Genomic DNA, 14970 nt, shown 5'->3' with positions numbered 1-14970 from the left:
AGGCACAGAATGACAGAGCTTAGGAGCAGTCACTTGCCTGTGTGCCTTTGCTGTTCTAACATGCCACAACATTATTTATTACAATCTGAATGCAGCCCTGCATTCCAAACAACCTGCTTTAAATGTTGATCAAGCAAGCTAACCAGCTACTCTTCTTCTTCTTCTCTTGTCAGGTGGGAAACTCACAGTTGCGTGAGACGTACAAAAGTTCCCCCCACCATTGTATCTCAGTGCCAGAACAAGGGGCAACTGCTCTAATGAGCACCTGTGAGGTCCAGAGACTGCCTTCCCCTACCATCTCTGCTGTGGTCAGAGCATTTTTTTCAGTCAGAACTCACTGGAACTCAGTTTCATCACCTCTCAGGTGGGTGGCACTGTCATTACAGTGGTACCTTGGTTCTCAGATTTAATCCGTTCTGGAAGTCCATTCCAAAACCAAAGCGTTTCAAAACCAAGGTGCACTTTCCCATAGAAAGTAATGCAAAATGGATTAATCCGTTCCAGACTTTTAAAAACAACCCCTAAAACAGCAATTTAACATGAATTTTACTATCTAACGAGAACACTGAGCCATAAAATGAAAGCAATAATCAGTGTACTGTACTATAAAATAAATAAAACAGTATTGTAGATGAAATAATTTAAATTAATATTTTTCCTCACGTGCACTGATGATAGTCATTGTTTGGATGGGGGGCTTTTATCCATTTCCACAGTCACACAATCAATCAATCAATCACTAGCTGAACTGGGCTCCATACAGTCACAAAAACAAATGAGCCAAAAAACAATAACACAAAATAAATAGCAAAAACAAAAGCGCCAAACTTAATCCATTCCGGAAGTCCATTTGACTTCCAAAATGTTCCAAAACCAGAAAACTTACTTCTGGGTTTTCAGCGTTTGAGAATCAAGTTGTTTGAGAACCAAGGTTCCACTGTATAAAAGAACAAGGGAGGCATTTGTGGTGAGTTCCGGCACCCTTTTTCTAGAAAAATAGCACTGGCTGTGGTTCATATCCATGATTTGGAAAGGAGACTCGGTTGTTCTCCTCTGAGCCTTTTCAAACTCTACAATATTCTTTTTCAGATGAGATGACCAGAACTGTACATAGTAATCCAAATGTGGTTGCAAACCATAGATTTGAATAATGGCATTTTGATATCAGAAGTTTTATTTCCCCTTTCTTTTCTAAAGCCCTTACAGCCAATCTAGACTGTGGCATTGAGTGCCAACTTCCTCGTCTTCAGCACTGCACTTGCAGAACTGAGCAGGGAGGAAGATGAGGACAAAACTAGAATTAGTTGACTCTGATGTCACTAGTCAGGTTCCACCCAACACCAGCCCTGGGATTCCTGCTATAGAAGCATCCTGGGAAAGGAAACCTAACACATTGATAAGGCTGCACAATGCTTATGGTTAGTGATAAGGGAGAAATTCAGTTTGGTTTGCATTTTAATACAAAGCTACATTTTTGTAGTGCAATTCTTCAACCAGATAATGTATATAAAAATACTTAGAAGAAAATGTGCATGTATGTAAAAATTACATACTGTATGAATTGCATTGTGGTGTGGGAAACTGCTTGCAAAGGTGTGCATATTGGGTAAAATTGCATGCAAAAATCTGTATATTAAGCAGAAATGTGCACTAAAAATGCTTGCAAAAACTTGTGAGGTCTTTTTTAAAATTTGCAAAATTCTGGAGGAATGTTGCAAACTGAGTTTATGAGTGGGGGAAAATGAGAAACAGAGAGAAACTGCAATTAACGGATGTGTCCACCGCATCTATAGTTGAATGGGCAGCTACAGAAGCCCAGTCTGTTTTGTTTTGAACCCAGTTCTTATGCAACAGCATTTTGCTTAACATTTCCTAATTTTAACTCTGAAACAGCTGGCCCTACCTTGAGCATGTTCAATAATCTGTTTGTATGGTGCCACTGTTTTGCTGGCAGAAACAGGTACAGGTACCGTTCCATTGTGCCTGAAGCTAACTTCAGGCAAATTTCTGCTCTTTGTAAATCTTTCCCACACTGTGAGTTTCAGCAGAGCAGCTGCAAAAGAGCTGCTCAGAACTCCCTTGCTTTGGACTCGTGTCTTATTTACAGACACAGATACTTCAAAGAACTGACAGCCTCACCTGACCGGACTGTCAGGTCAAAAGGAACAACCTGCCAGTTCAGTAGCTTGGACTTTAGAAAGGTTGCCCATCCCCTTCCCAATGGCCCTTTATAAATCTTTTACTGAAGTTACTGGCACTCGCAGAACTTCAAAGGAATTGTCTTACAATTAGCTACATCTTTTCTCTCACAGAGTCCTGTGTCAGTGGGAGGCTTGCCCAAGAAAGAAGCAATAGATCTTATCTTTAAGCAGCGTTTAATCATCATAACCTACCTAAACTTTACGTGAGAGGTTTCACTCCAGGTACCACGAAGGGCGTTAGGCAATGTGGTTTGTGCAGCAGCAGGGAGACAAAGGTGCAGCAGAACCCTCAATGGAGGAGAGGAGGAAGGCAGGAGCATTTTGTTTCAAAAGCATACATCCGTGTTGTCATTGAGGGCACTTTCCTGGCTCCGCTTGCCAAAACAAAAGACAGCAAACCAAGAAAAAGAAGAAAGTGGCATTGCGTGGACAGGCGGAGTCCCCCAGATCCCGGGTGCGCACCCCCCGTCATGTGGAATAATGACTCAAGACAACGTGCTATGGGATTAAATTGGCCACAACTTTATTAAATTTCAGATGTGGGTAGACCTTGGCTCAGGCATTGGGCGTTCTCCCTCCCCAGTCCCCAGCCAGGGACCTAGGGAGCATCAGGGTGGGGGGATGGGCCGACTCTGGAGAACATATGTTCAAGCAGAGATAGCCGCCCCTGTTACGCCACCGCCACAGGGGAGAGCAATGACGACTTCTCGGTGTATGGTCAAAGCCTCCATTCAGAAACCCCTTTAACAGGGAACCCTGGTATCGCCGCTGCAAAGAGGAAGATAGACTAAAGGATTCCGCCCAAGGCCTGATACCGCCAAAGTTGTGACGTTTTGCTAAGGGAAAGGCAAAACCTGCCAATGCAGGGGAATTCCTTTCCGGCCCTTTAACAGCAACCTTGACGTAGCAGCGCCCGCATACCTGTGAAGAAAAGTTAACCTGCAAAATAAGACATTAACTGAGGGTGGGTAGGGTGGGAGAAGCTCTGGAGCCAAGTGAGGATTCCCAGGTAAGATCTTCCCTCTATTGTGTGGGCAGGTAGTCCCTTCCCTACCTGGCCTGGTCTCCTTGGCGATGCTTCCCCCAGGTGGGATTGGACAACTGACTGAGGTAGGCGGAGACCTCCAGGTATCCCACCTGAGGGAAGGCGAAGCCAAGCCTATGTTGATGGAGCCGCTCCAGATTCAGGGGCTGCGCGTGTCCACGCGAAGGGCGCCCCCCATTTTATGAGGGGAGCGGTCATTTTCATTAACTGTACCAAAAAAATGTGCTGTGGTAACAATGTTGGCCCATTCATAGATGGATAGATACAGATATAGATAAACACCCTGTGATGTGGAAATTGTTTCCCTTTGGCATGAGTCCATGTGTGAATTAAATGAGCAGCTCAGTACATTTTGCTGCCTGAGGTAAAGGACAAGATGAAACTTCCCTCAAGGCACATAGGAGAAACCAATCTGACTGGTTGTTGAATCTTACTCCAGTATTGCTGCAAGTACAGTATCTTCCATTGCACGTGACGGCGGCAGGCTAGATACAGGGCACAGCTGTCCCCTCCCCACCACTCAGCATCTGCCACCTGAGGCAGCTGCTTTACTCTGCCTCATTGTAGGGCCAGCCCTGGAATTAAACAATGGGGCCAGTTGCACAAGTCTATGTTATTTGAGTGGCACCCTTCCAAACGTTTGGGGAAAGATCTGCTCAGCCAAAATTCTAGCTGGTAGTGACTCTTGTCTCCTTGCTTTTATTCTGGCTTGTTCTTATAACTATTGTATCTTGTTGTTATAATTATTGTATTTTAACCATTTTCAAACTGCTGGTCTATGACCGTAATAAACTGATTGATTGATCTGCTCATGCAACTGTATGATGCATACAAACTGTCCTTATGGGCATGGGATCACTCACAGAGCTCTTAGATTTCTGTGTGTGCGTGTGCACGCACGTGTGTGTGTGTGTGTGTGTGTGTGTGAGAGAGAGAGAGAGAGAGAGAGAGAGAGAGAGAGAGGCAGAGGCAGGGAAGACAAAGGCCCCTAATCTGCTTTTTCCTTGACTCAAGCATACAGTAGTACCTTGGTTCTCGAACGGAATCCGTTCTAGAAGTCCGTTCAACTTCCGAAAACATTCAAAAATCAAGTCAAAACTTCTTGCACTCAATCAGAAGCCACGGATGCTGCATCGGACCTTCAGCTTTCCAAAAAAGTTCACAAAGACTTCCTGATTTGCAGAGTTCGGGAGCCAAAACATTCGAGTCACAAAGCGTTCGAAAACCAAGGTACAATTGTGTATGACTGATGTAGGCTTCCCCTTGGAGTCACTGGAGTTGAGCCCCTCCTGCCCCTGTCCATAAAACGTGCCTCCATATTTGAGACACTTTTGTGAAGCCTGGGTCACAATCTGTGAGCTCCTTGAACAAGCTTTTGCAAATCCCAGTTTGTCAGGCTCATTTTCCCCGCTATTAAAATGGAGCCTAAGAAAAAAATAGCCAGCCTGAGATTTGAGAATAGAAAGGGATAGAAATCTACATCAGATTAGAAGTGTTCACAAGGAAACATGAGAACATAAGAAGAGTCTGCTGGTTCAGGCCAGTCTAGTCCAGCATCCTTTTCTCACAATGGTCAGCATGTGGGAAACCCTGTGGGACCTGAGCATGAGAACATACTCCCTTCCTGTAATTTCCACCAGCTGGTCTTCAGAAGCATTCCAGTCTCTGACCATGGAAGCAGAATAGCCATCACAGGTAGTAGCCATTGTTAGTTTTATCTTCCATGAACTTACAGTCTGTATACAAATGCCAAGACCACACAGACTCATTAGAGTGAAGCAACTGAAATGTTTCCCATGTTCCCAAATGCAAAATTGCGCTTCCTGACTCTCTGTGGAGCACATCTCAGTTACCTGCTGGATTTGTGGGAGTGGTAATTTCCCAACAAGCGAAGATTGCAGCTGATCCTAATTGCATCGAACTCAGGTTTCCTTTGGCATTTTGCGCAAGAGTAACAGGCAATGTGGATGAGTTAATGCAAACACACCAGATGGCTGCTGATTTACTAGAGCTCTGGTGAGGCAGCTTTTGGAACGGTCTGCTTACAAAACTGTCTGTGGAAACGGCAGAGGATTTATAGCGCTTTCAATATGATACTTTATCACCCCAATGGACATTTTTTTGTAAGGAGACTATATCCAGCCAACATCAGTAGGGATGTCTGGTGAAGAATAAGCAAGACAATCATGGAATTGGGTGGTTGTTGTTTTGGGGGTTTTTTCCAGAAAAGGGCATTTTATGAGGTCTCTAGATTAAATTGTGAATTCATCTATATTACTTGAGCAATGGCCATTTCATAGCTCTCTGATGGCCTCCTACAAAATATACTGTATCATCAAGGTGGTGAGGGGATTCTTCTTCCTTCTTCCCAGTAGCCCATTTATCATTGCTTGGTCTTCCTGGACAGATAGATCCAGGGGCCGCCACTGTGGGCAGGCAGCTGAATCGAACAAGTGCAGGTTAGACCTTTTCACTCCCCAAAGTGAAGTAACTGGGCAAGATATAATTAGATTGCTCTGTTGTCCCAACCCCATGACAACCCCACTTCGGGGGTCTGAGGGTCTTTTGCATGGCAGTGAAGCCACAATCCCTTTGCCACACAAAAAGCTTCAGGGAATACCATGACCAGGAGACCCCATTTAAACATTAGAATTATGCCATTCCTATTTTGATGCATTTTTAATCTTTGTTGGAAGCCACCCAGAGTGGCTGGGGAAACCCAGCCAGATGGGAGGGGTACAAATAAATTATTATTATTATTATTATTATTATTATTATTATTATTATTATTATTATTATTATTATATTCAAGGGTCTCTCCCTGCTTCTAAGAGGCTCAGCAATTGTGGCATCCCTGTAGTTTTGCCGCATTGTTCATTCTTTCTTCATAAATGAACTCTGAACTCCTAGTTCCAAATCTCTCAACTTTGTCTGCATATTTCTTAATAGGCAGACATTTTTCAGAACTTAACGTTCTTGATTTAAATGAAAAGTGGGTGGGTGCCCAGTTCACGTGGCAGCTATATAGCACTGGGAGGAAATAAACTGTGGCTCTAAATATCAAGCCAGTGAATAAAATTTGCTATGAGTCAGGATTTATTTCACATTTAATTGGTGCATAGTAAATTATATGAGCTCAGGACACCCTATAAATGACTAAGTGATTAGTCTATTTTCTGCTACACCTCCCAATTTAATATGCACAATTTTAATTAATGGGATGTTTTCCTTTCTTCGTTCCAAGACATTAGGAAAGATAAATAAAACCAAGACTTCTGGTGTCTGTGACACCCCACTTGGGTGCCTCCCCAGGACTCAATAGATCACAACAAATTGTTGCCATCTATTTATCCTTCTTCCAGCCATGTGACACTGTTTGTAACCAGGTCATTAAGAATGAATATCTGAAGTAAGAGGCATTCTTTCAAATACCTCACTAATAGCAAAAATTGTCCTGCATTTTACTCCTGTCTTCCCAATCTATTGATTTCCCAACTTTTTTCAAAGAAGGCAATGTTGTCTACTATAATTCCTTTTATAATGCTATGTTTTCATAATTTTCCCCCATTAACTTTAGACTGCATCCCTAATTCTTTATGTGCCTCTGACCCATAAAAGAATGTTTTAGAATCTGCCACAGACAGGAGCAGTGGGGAGTGATGCTGGGAGTTGTAGCTCATCATCTGGAGGGCACCAGGTTGAGGAAAAGCTGAAAGCCCTGGTTATCGTTTTGGTGATGTTTCTTTCTTCTGATGTGCAAAGTAAGAGGGAGAAAGGTAAGCAAGGAAAGTGTGTGGGATTCATTCCAGCTCCATTCTTTTATCACACACCCAGGCTAGGATCCTAAATCTATTTACAAGTTGACAAGTCACACTAAACTCATTTCAATCTTACCTCTGAGCAGGAACAGGCTGTAAGACCAAACTCTCCTTCTCAGAACACTCAGATTCAAACTGAACCTTACAGAGGAGATCCATAAATGGACCTGGGTCTCTCTTTTGCTAAGAGAAGGATTTGGACTAGGCTATGGCGCTGTGGGTTAAACCACAGAGCCTAGGACTTGCTGATCAGAAGGTTGGTGTTTCGAATCCCCGCAATGGGATGAGCTCCCATTGCTTGGTCCCTGCTCCTGCCAACCTAGCAGTTCGAAAGCATGTCAAAGTGCAAGTAGATAAATAGGTACCGCTCTGGTGGGAAGGTAAACGGCATTTCTGTGCGCTGCTCTGGTTCGCCAGAAGCGGCTTAGTCATGCTGGCCATATGACCCGGAAGCTGTACACCAGCTCCCTCGGCCAATAAAGCAAGATGAGCACCGCAACCCCAGAGTCGGTCACGACTGGACCTAATGGTCAGGGGTCCTATGGTATGGCAAGAGGATGGAGTGGTCATGCATTCTAATTCACAGTCCTCAATATGAAGGGCTGACAGAGGACAGTCTTATGTCTGAAGCGTTTAAAGTCTACAGTGGTACCTTGGGTTACAGTTGCTTCAGTTTACAGACTCTGCTAACCCAGAAATAGTACCTCGGGTTAAGAACTTTGCTTCAGGATGAGAACAGAAATCGCGTGGTGGCAGCGGAGTGGCAGCGGGAGGCCCCATTAGCTAAAGTGTTAAGAACAGTTTCAGGTTAAGCACAGACCTCCAGAATGAATTAAGTTCTTAACTCGAGGTATCACTGTAGTTGAGAGAGAAATCCTCCCAAGAAGAGAAAGCAGGGACCTTGAAGTTGCTCTGGACAGGAGACTCAGCAGGCACACAGGTCACTTGGTCACAGTCTTCCCTACTGTGATGAAATCTGTTGTAATGCTATTTTTTAAAAAATGAATACATTAGCACCTATAGATATATAAATTAGCATATGCAAATTTTATGACAATCCATGTTTCCATTCCCCCACAGTGTGCGTGTGTTGCACTTCCATATTTTTGGCAATGTGTAACTGGTTGAACCCATTTCCTCCTATGCCCATTCCCAATACAACACTCTCACCACCACCTGCAGTTGCTATTAGCTGCAGGGGAAAGGGGGATTTGCATCGAGGTATGGAAGAAAGGATTAAATCCCCCCTGCGTCATGTCCCTGAACCAAACTGATGGAACCTGCTTTCCAGACAAGCAAAATGTGGCAGGATATCCGATCAAGTATCTCCTTTGTAACATGTAACTTGGACCTCATCTGCAGAACAGCAGGTCCTTTTTGCCTGTGGCTTAACATTGCAAGCATTCACAAACTGCTGTTGGCAACAGCATTGTTTTTTAACTTATTTGTGTTTGTTGGCCAAAAGGGTAAATCCAGATTAAACAGGGAGGAAGGTGGCCTGGCATTTGGATGCCAATGTGGCATTGTGTGGCTGCTGTGAAAACCTTGCACGCACGAGCAGCACCAATCTCACAATAAACACCCATCAGGAGCCACAGCTGGTTGCCCCTGTCTGGTGTACGCAGCATTCTGTTGCTCCACACAGAGAAAAGATGCAAGTGTAGTATGAAAACACTCACTTGGGAACAGCTCCACTGTAGTTCCATTAGAAGCCCAAGCATAGGCACCGACTCCATGGGGCTTGAGGGGGCCCGAGCCCCCTCAAAAATTCGTTTGGGGGGGCTCCGCCCCCCAATAATCTCCGGCGCCCCTCCAGCAGAGCGCCATCGCCGCCCCTCCCCCAGCCCAAAATGCACAGGGTCGGGCTGCATGCCTCCTGCCCTCCCTCCCGAGCAAAAGCTCCACCCAATTTCCTTCGGAGCTGATTAATAGGCGCAGCACGCTCTCCCCTATTCGCTCACGAGGAGGCGGCGCCACTTTATTTGCATGTTCATGAGCTTATTTATTATTCATGAGCTTTCCCGCCCCCCCCCCCAATATTTTTTATAAGTCCGCGTCCCTGAGCCCAAGCCTGGACATGTTTTCTTAGCCAGAAATCACACTAGGGCCATAGCTCAGTGCCAGAGCATCTACTTCGCATGCAGAAGGTCTCAAATTCAATCCCCAGCATCTACAAGTAGGGCTAGGAGTGTCCCCAGCCTGAACCCTAGAGAGCCACTGCCATTCAATGTAGACTAGACTGAGCTAGCAGACTATTGGTCCCTCTAGCTCAGTCTTGTCTACCAATATAAAGGATATGTTCCTAAGTAAGTGGAGCATTACAGCCATACAACACAATCCTGTGCATTTTTCCTCAGAAGTAAGTCCCGCTATATTTGATGGGACCTTCTCCCAAGTAAGTAGACAAGGATTGCAGCCATACTCTGGGAAAAGTTGGTGCTGAGAAAAGATGTCTATACAAAACTGAGAGGGACGGGAAAAGCTCAAAGCGCCCATGGAACACCTCAAAGGGACTCAGCACAGTCAAATGTAAGCAGACTTCACACACTTCATAATTCTGCTTGTGAGAGCTGCACAGCAAATAAGAAGTGCTACTAAAATTGATGCTTCTCTCTTTCAGGGGAGGTTTCAGAAACAAGGTGCTTTTGCCATTTGAATGGAGAAATCCACGCTTGCGCATAAAATATAGGTGGTGTGCATTTTATACTCCCTAAGAGGAAAATAAAGGCATCTCTTATTGGTGACTGGAGTTAATAGGAATTGATAAATTGCATTCCGTCCCAATGGGCAGGAAATCTCAAAAGTTTTAGATTTCTATTGTCAGAGAAATTACTTCTGCAATTCCACCAGCGGGAGTGAATTTAACTGTGGTGTGTGCAAGGGGGGGGGCAGGAACGGCGGCGTTAATCTTATCAGAGTGTGACAAAAATCAGAAAATTCACAGCTTTGTGACTGCAATGTATGACTGCTCAAGTTCCAAGGGCCCTGTTTAGAAAATTCTAATTTATGAATGCCACCTGCATATTTTTGCAGTACCGACTTGAAAGTTCAGGCTTCTTCGGATGTTGCGAGGCTGTTCTTCAAGCTTCCTCAGCTGCATCGCCTGGAGAAACCAAGGGGAGAGCGGAGAGAGGATTACGGTTTGAGCTCCACGGGGCCCGTTTCACACTCCCCCAAGCATGTCCCTTTTGCTCAGGGATATGCGAGCGCATTCCGCAGTTAGTTAAAATACTGCACTGCATATGAATCTACTTACTGAAGTCTGAAGTTACTTTTTAGGACCATGTACATTAATAAAAGATTAGGTGGTTTTAAGCAGAGTGTAATGCCTTGAAGAATGCATTTCCAAAGAGAGAGAAAGAAAGAAAGAAAGAAAGAAAGAAAGAAAGAAAGAAAGAAAGAAAGAAAGAAAGAAAGAAAGAAAGAAAGAAAGATTTGCCCTTATTTCAATACCCAACCTTAAGGATCCATGCAAGCCAGGGGAGAGGCAGGTCCAGTGGGAAAGATCCCAATTCCTCTTCCTTCACCCAATTCTACATGTGATAGTGAAACAGACTTGGGGTGGCAGATAATGTGCTGTGCAAATAATGAAAGTAAAATAGTTTTCATTGCAAAAGACTCATGAAATATTCCTCAAATTCAAAATGCGTGTTTCATGACAATTCACTATTCAGTTTAGACTGAGGCCCAAATGCCACAATTGTGTCCCTTATATGGATTATAGCTTTTCCCTGCCCGCCCGCCCCCCAAAGAAGAGGAGTGAAATCCAGGTTGGCTCTTTGACTTCCCCACACCTTCAACTAGAATGTCAGGTGCCCCCTCAAAAAAAAATAATTGAGAAAGTGATTGCCTTGTTTCTGAGCCTATCCGAAGTCAACCCCAGCTTCCATCCACAGTTGGCAATTAGGGTTCATTTGCAGGCTTCCCAGATATATAAAAATGCATAGTGACATGTTGATTAAAATCAGGTTTATGCTGCTTTCACAGTTCACTGTATTCAAGAGTGATTCACCACCATCGAAATTATGACAATCAAATATTAAAATATAATATCCAGAAAAAAATTACACCTTCACCAGATGACAACTTTGTGGCCAAGGAAAATTTATCCTGGCTGAAGAATAAATTTTTGTGTGGGCAGCTGTTGAAGACAAGGACTGTGATAGGTTTTCAATTCGCTTTGATCCTTGACGCTCTTGACAGCCTCAAGATCCCAGTGTGAGTTCCCATGGGCATGTGAAGCTCTCATCTGGGAGTTGTTAAGTTAGTAATCTATAGGTAAACTCTTCCATTATCTGCCGAGACAGGTGAGTGCCCACAGTAAGTAGGTAAACTGGAAATTCTTCTGACTTAAATCTTACCCAAGCTAATGAAGAACTGCAATGCTTGCCTCTTTGAGACCTCCCAAAGAATGCTGGGGCCAAGCCCTAATAGCTGCATCAGCATCTCTGCTCCATAGATATACTCCTCTAAGCGTTCCATAGAAAACCTACTTGCACATTTCTTGAGAGCTTCCACTTCTATATTAGTAAACACCACCTGAAAGAACTTTACTGTATTGTGCACTTGTGTAATTAGCATTTTACTTTGATGACTGGTGGTTAGGAAAGTTCTTTAGGCTGCCATTGTGGGTACTGTGCTAAAGCCTAGTGTGCTTCCTAATTAATCAAGCCCAGATAAAAGCACTTGCATGTCAACAGCGGGGATGGGTGGGGGGAGCTTAAATGCTGTGGAGAGAAAAGTCCAGCAAATGTATACATAGAGCATACACACGGCAGAGAAGACAAAGAGTTCTTGTCAAACACAAAATAAATGTAGCCCGTAGAGACCCTGCAAGCGAATGCTGGACCACAATAGCAAGCATGATACCCATCTAATCGTGTATGGAGGAATGCTGCTGCCAAATTTTCTCTGTAGCCACAAGATACCATTTTATTTTCTGGTCCATCTAGCTCTGATGTTGCAGAGGATAATTAGTCCCAAGCCTTGCAACACAATTTATCTTACACTGGGGATATTCTGCCATGTTCCACTTCATGTATAGTTTGCTAACATGGGGGGGGGGGAGAGTTAAAAAAAACAAATTACCAGAAGAAAAAGGACATGCTTGGGATCTTCAAGTAATTCTCTTTCTGAAAGTATAGGAGCTGCTTTGGATCAATGGGGCAGAAGTCACCCTGTCTCAACGTCCATTAAATGAAAGAGAAATAAATCTGTCAGTCTCTTCAGCTTTACTTTTCCAGTAGGTGCGACAAAGTAGCAGAAGAGAAGAGTCTGTGGAAGAGAAAGCAGAGAAGTAAACAGGAGCATATTTATGTCACATCTCTGAGGGTCACTGGATATCCCTTAGATTCTTCTCGGGCTCAGGTTTTGATTGCCAGGAATTACTGTCAGGGTTGTAAGACTTGCTTCACATGGAGTCGAGCATTTCAAGTCGATCTGGCCTCGCCTTCTAAGCTGTGTTCGTATAATGTTAGAACCCTCACTAGGTGGGTGCCTAGTTATTCCAGCTTTACCGCTGGGACTAAATTCACCCTAAAACATTCTAAAATAAATTAATATTAATAATAATACCAGCATCTGTGCCACCCAGAGAACTATCTGGAGTACTGAGTTGTAACCCAGAAAGATTCTCATCATTCTTTTAAAATATTTTTTATATCTCCCATTTTACATTCCAATAGTATAGCTTAAATAAAACCAAAAGTGATATTCTAGAGCGAGGGAAGGTGAGGAGAGAGAAGGTTTCATAATGACAGAGTATTAAACCAATGTGAATAAATTATAAGGAGGTCTTTCATCTCTGACTTTATCATTCCAAAATGGAATGAACAAGCCCCCTTCCTCAATAAAATTGTCTTTGTGGTTATAATATGCCACATCCCTTTTGTGTGTTCGTTTTATCATTGACACAGGACTCATTCACACTTCTGCTAGCCCCATCATGACTGGAAAGCATAGGTCAGAGCAGTTTTCCACTTGACCAGCACTTTCTCTGCATGGATGCAGGCAGTTTCCCTCTTTCCCCACTGCTTTCCCAGGGAAAACCCTCTCTTTAATGCTAAAGCAGAGCAAACATCAATCTGGAAAAACCCGAATTGCTAGACAAGAGGAAGTGGGGATAAATCCACAGTCTCCAAGTCTTCCTCCTCTCTAACCCAAAAAACCACTTTCTCAGTAACTTGGCCCAAAGGACAAAAACATTAACATGGATTAAGATTTGCCCTAATTACAACACACAGACTTACTTAACCAAGAAGTTAGTTGCATTTACACAAGAGAATGCAATCAAGATAATAAGAAGCAAGCGTTGAATTTACCTTATTATACTTCCCCAGGCTGGTATAAGAAGCACAGAAGTTACATCTTACTTCATTACAGGCAAGTCCACAGCAAAAGGCAGCCATATGACTGGGACTGCCTGCAGATAACCTGCTTGTTGAGCATTACTTCAGACTTCTTTGCCCAAAGTTTGCAGGGCAGTTATATGACGTTTACTGGTAACTGAGGATTCATTCTGATTTGTTTGCAGGGAGGCTATATGAGATCATATAAAGTGACTGTTATCCCAGTGCATTTCCAGTGCATTTTCTCATTTACTGCCAAATGTTTGGAGGAGGGGCAGGAGTAGAAAGAGGTTTGTTGTACAAGAACACAAAAACCACTTTCTGCAAAACCTGAATTTACAAATATTTGATTGAACCCCATCTGCTATTAGGGATTGGGCGGTTGATTCAGATCACATTTAGAGGCCTTCCTAATTTACACTTTCTGAAACTATATGTGAACCAAATCAGAGCCCATCATTTGAAACTTTGACTCCTCTGGATTTTTCAGTGCAGTTCTCCAGCCAAGCGATGTGTATATGCTAAGGTAACATCCGTAAAATGCATATGTTAGTATATATTAACATTTATAATGCATCCAGGAAGATTACTTTGTAAAACTGTGCATATTAGGCAAAATTACACGCAAAGGTGTATATGCTGGGAGAAATCCACTGGTGAATTTTCGTGAATGTGGAAAACTGAACATAAAATTGGAAAAAATGAAAAGATGAGGGGAAAACTGAAATGGACATCCCTACCTGTAATATGGTGATAGCCTGGAAGCTGACTCAGCTAGAAATCCAGGATCTTCCCTGCTTCTTGTGCAAAGAGGCACAGCATGGAATTCAGCTTTTGCCAATTCCACTTGTGGGGTCTGAAGCCTCAAACTCCTAACACCAGCTTTACATTCTCCCCCCTTCCCCTTATTACCAGCCTTAGCCATGAAATTGGCTCTATCGGAAGGGCACAATTTTATCTAGGAAGCAGAACGACAGGCCAGAATGAGTGAGGTAGCTCTCTCACATAGGACATAAGGTAAAGTACATTTAAGTTTGTCCTAGCCAGTGCTCTCCTCAGTTGTTTTGATACTGTCTGGGAGTATCAGAAGCCAACACATTGAGTAATTCCTATGGGATGAGTAGCAGCTAGTGCCTGGAATGTCAGCAAGGATCACTCTGTGCAGTCTTGCCCTTTTGAAATGGAGGCTGTCTCGCCCAGGCAGATTTTAAAAATGCACAGAGGCTTATATATTAAGCCCAGACAATTTTGTATTATGTATTCCTAACTTTGTTTAAATATAAATATTTCAGCGGATGGAGGCAACTGTTGCAAGTAATTTCCCAGATGTCCTAAAATGTGTGTGTGTGTGTGTGTGTGTGTGTGTGTGTGTGTGTGTATATATATTTGCTTTCGTAGATTTTCACGGGTACAGGAATGCAGGTTTTGGTGTTTTCGGGTATCTTCCCGTGTAAGAGTATATATTACACGAGTATATATATATATTCTATGACTTCATCAATGCCTAAACATGATACTCAGAGAGAGAGAGAGAGAGAGAGAGAGAGAGAGAGAGAGAG

General features: G+C 43.3%; 1 long non-coding RNA gene across 7 annotated transcripts in view; it reads right to left on the bottom strand.

Moving 5' to 3' along the window:
• LOC308583732 overlaps positions 1-14438 on the bottom strand; it is a 53767-nt gene extending 39329 nt beyond the window's left edge. For 5 of the 7 annotated variants that reach the window (XR_014006385.1, XR_014006386.1, XR_014006387.1 and 2 more), the window contains exons 1-3: positions 14152-14438; positions 12153-12338; positions 10082-10167 (exon numbers count right to left, since the gene is read on the bottom strand). This is a non-coding gene — a long non-coding RNA (uncharacterized lncRNA). Of the gene's footprint in view, positions 1-10081; positions 10168-12152; positions 12339-13384; positions 13492-14151 lie in introns of those variants that run through there. The other 2 variants (XR_014006390.1, XR_014006391.1) reach the window with 2 other exon arrangements.
• Positions 14439-14970: the final 532 nt, after the last annotated feature.

Source organism: Podarcis bocagei (genome assembly GCF_964188305.1).
Source record: "Podarcis bocagei genome assembly, chromosome: 3".
NCBI lineage: Eukaryota > Metazoa > Chordata > Lepidosauria > Squamata > Lacertidae > Podarcis > Podarcis bocagei.
Note: the sequence above shows the minus strand (reverse complement) of the source record. Positions and strands in the feature narration are given on the sequence as shown.